The 3,342-nt window shown below is 41.4% G+C and overlaps 1 pseudogene across 1 annotated transcript; it reads left to right on the top strand.

The window, feature by feature from the left end:
* The first annotated feature begins 2,243 nt into the window (after nt 1-2,243).
* Nucleotides 2,244-3,022, top strand: LOC114691748 (annotated as a pseudogene). Its single transcript, XR_003734265.1, has one exon. The product of XR_003734265.1 is annotated as a proteasome subunit beta type-5-like (transcript).
* The last annotated feature ends 320 nt before the right edge of the window (nt 3,023-3,342 follow it).

Below are 3,342 nucleotides of genomic sequence, written 5' to 3'. Positions count from 1 at the left end.
AGAAAATTGTGGTTGGGATGTATTGAGTGAGAAAAGAAGCTATTATCAAAAAAAAAAAAAAACAAGAAGAAGAAGAGGAAGAAGAAGATGCTGTCTGCATGTACAAAGGGTAAACAAAGGGGATTTCACAGTATATCCCAGCTGGTTTGGGCCATTAGGAGGACTCATATTGACGAAAATAGAGCAGATAAAAGAAACCATGAGTTCTGCTGGCAAAGTCCATAATATATTTGGAGCTATAACTCTGGAGTTCAGTAATAAAGTTAGAGCCAGAAATATAAATTTATGTATTGTTGTCAAACAGATGACTTTTAAAACCTGGATATATGATTAACCAGCAAGAGGAACTTGGAATTAAATAATCAAATCCTAGTTAGGACAATATGAAGGGCAAGTATACAAGAAAAAAAAAATGAAGAAAGTCCAGAAATCCTAAGTTCAAATGGGAAAGCAACTATGGCTTAAAAAGATTAATTTTCTCATGAGTTCAAGATTAATGTTCTAAATTTAGGTGGCTTCATGGCAAAGGGTTTTATAAAGGACAGAGTGACCATAATGCTAGCACTATAATTGTTTACTAACAGTCACTATTGATATCTAATAATTTCTTCCATGGATATAGCAAATTTGTTCTTAGAATTGTATATGGGGATGATTTTTGCAATTTCCTTCAGCTAACAAATATATAAAATGAATTAATGTGCTGTTTTTAGACGTGAGTAAATTATTCACTGCCATAAGTTGCCTGGGACCTATAATTGTCAGGCAGTGAAAGGAAACAAAGCAGTGGAGGTCATCTCCAGGATACACAGCCACAGCACATATGCTGTGTTTGGTCCCCTTACACTTGATATTCTCAATTGTTTTTGGCAGCTGACATTACCTATTTCTAAATTAAGCAATAAAATGCTGAAATATGGCCACAGTTGCAGATGGGCAAGAACAACGAACTTAATAATAATTGTGCCTGTTGTTTATTCCTCTTATTATTATCATTGTACAACAGGACTTAGGGGACTTTTATTCATTTTAAATCATTTGTTGTTATAAACAATGGAACACCAGGCTGGCTGCCATCCACTGCAGGCACAGCTCGGAGCCTGATAAAGAGGAATGGAACGCCTTCACATAGCATCATTTCACTTCGCGTTGAAACCAAATGGAATGGGGCTAACTACCTTTTGAAAAGAAAATGCCTCCCACCTGTATGCCGGAATCTGCATGTGACCTTGCTCTGCCACCCATCTCCAACCAACACAAACGCAATTTCTGTTTACAAGTCTTCATCCTTCACTTTTCTCCTGCATGTCAAAAACGGGACTGGCCGGGCGTTGGTGGCACACGCCTTTAATCCCAGCACTCGGGAGGCAGAGCCAGGCGGATCTCTGTGAGTTCGAGGCCAGCCTGGGCTACCAAGTGAGCTCCAGGAAAGGCGCAAAGCTACACAGAGAAACCCTGTCTCGAAAAACCAAAAAAAAAAAAAAAAAAACGGGACTGGACTAGGCCAGTCTGTATAGGTGAGACAGTTGTGTAGCTTGATCTGCTTAAGGGTCCCCCTGGCAGTAGGATCAGGATTCATCCCTGGTGCACGAGCTGGCTTTTTGGAGCCCACTACCTAAGGTGGGACACCATGCACAGCCTTGAGGCAGGGGGAGGGGCTTGGGCTTGCCTTTACTGAATGTACCAAGCTCTGCTGACTCCCCATGGGATTCCTTATCTTGTTGGAGGAGGGAATGGGAGATGGGTTGGTGGGGAGAAGGCTTGGGGGCGGCTGGAGGAGGGAAGAGAAGGAGATCTGTGATTGGTATGCAAAATGAATTTTAAAAATTTCTAAAAGAATCATTGCTAATTCACGCCTCTTTTCTCAATGCTCATCACAGTGGCCAGTAATTTGCAGGTTCTCAATAAATTTTTAAATAAAATGGTACCGTTAATTAGAATCCCTTTGATGGCTAAGCTCCTCTATATTTTCATGGAAAAGAAAAACCTATAATTAATTCATTGAGAATATTTTAGCATTTTTGTTGTGGTAGTTTGGTTTCGTTTGGTTTGGTTTAGTTTTTGTTTTGCTTTGTTTTGCTTTTTGCTTTTACAATCAATACATTTTGTAGGACCGTTGACACACAGAACCCCTAATTTGGAATAGTAGCTTTCTCAAATACTTTGTTCAGGAGAAGTTGATAGGCTATGTGTCCAGTAAATAGTTAAGATGATTTAAAAACATCAAATAATATTTATTAGATATGGCGCTGGCCAGCGTTTTGGAGCAGTCGGTGCTGGTGAACCAGGATGGGTTTTTTGGACTCAGAAGTCAGAAAGATCCGCTGGAACTGGGTCTGGGGAGTCCTGGTGATGGGCTGAGCCTTGCTGCACCAAACTAGGGTGTTCTAGAAGAGCCAAAAATCAAAATGTTTCATGGAACCACCACCCTGGCCTTCAAGTTGTGCCATGGAGTCATTGCAGCTGATTCCTGGGCCACAGCAGGTGCTTATACTGCCTCCCAGACAGTGAAGAAAGTAATAGAAATCCACCCTTACTTTCTGGGCACCATGGCTGGGGGGGCAGCGGATTGTAGCTTCTGGGAGCGGTTATTGGCTCAGCAATGTAGAATCTTTGAGCTTCGAAATAAGGAATGCATCTCTATGGCAGCGGCCTCCAAACTTTGTGCTAACATAGTATATCAGCACAAAGGCATGGGACTGTCCACCGGCACCCTGATCTGTGGCTGGGATAAGTGAGGCCCTCGCCTCTACTGTGTAGACTGTGAAGGGAACAGCATTTAGGGAACTGTCTTTCCGGTGGCTTCTGGCTCCATGAATGTTTACGGGGTCATGAATTGAGGCTACTTCTATAACCTAGAAATGGAGCAGGCATATGATCTGGCCCTCCGAATCATCTACCAAGCCATCTACAGAAATGCCTACTCCCGAGATGCACTCAACCTCTGCGGGAGGATGACTGGATCCATGTCTCTAGAGACTATGTAGCTGATTTACACAAGTATAGTGCACCTGTCCTCTGAAGGAAAGTGGATATGGCTGTTTGCACCGGTTTGGGTAGCTCTTATTGGTTATAATACATAATAGCACCACATTCCATAGTGAAGTCCACAATTATTTCAGTATCTTTTGTAAAGCTCTGAAACATTTGTGTGTGTGTGTGTGTGTGTGTGTGTGTGTGTGTGTTAACAGTTGATGAGCTCCTGACACATTTGTTTTATTCTCATGGATACTAAAATTACACTACTTCTCAACCTCAAAAAAATTAAATATTTTATGTGTTAAACACATAATACACTAAAATCACTAAAGCAATTCAAATGAAAGAAAAATTAAGACATGC

This window comes from Peromyscus leucopus, chromosome 6, assembly GCF_004664715.2.
Source record: "Peromyscus leucopus breed LL Stock chromosome 6, UCI_PerLeu_2.1, whole genome shotgun sequence".
Classification (NCBI taxonomy): Eukaryota; Metazoa; Chordata; class Mammalia; order Rodentia; family Cricetidae; genus Peromyscus; species Peromyscus leucopus.
The sequence above is the reverse complement of the archived record's forward strand: the minus strand, read 5'-3'. Positions and strand labels throughout refer to the sequence as shown.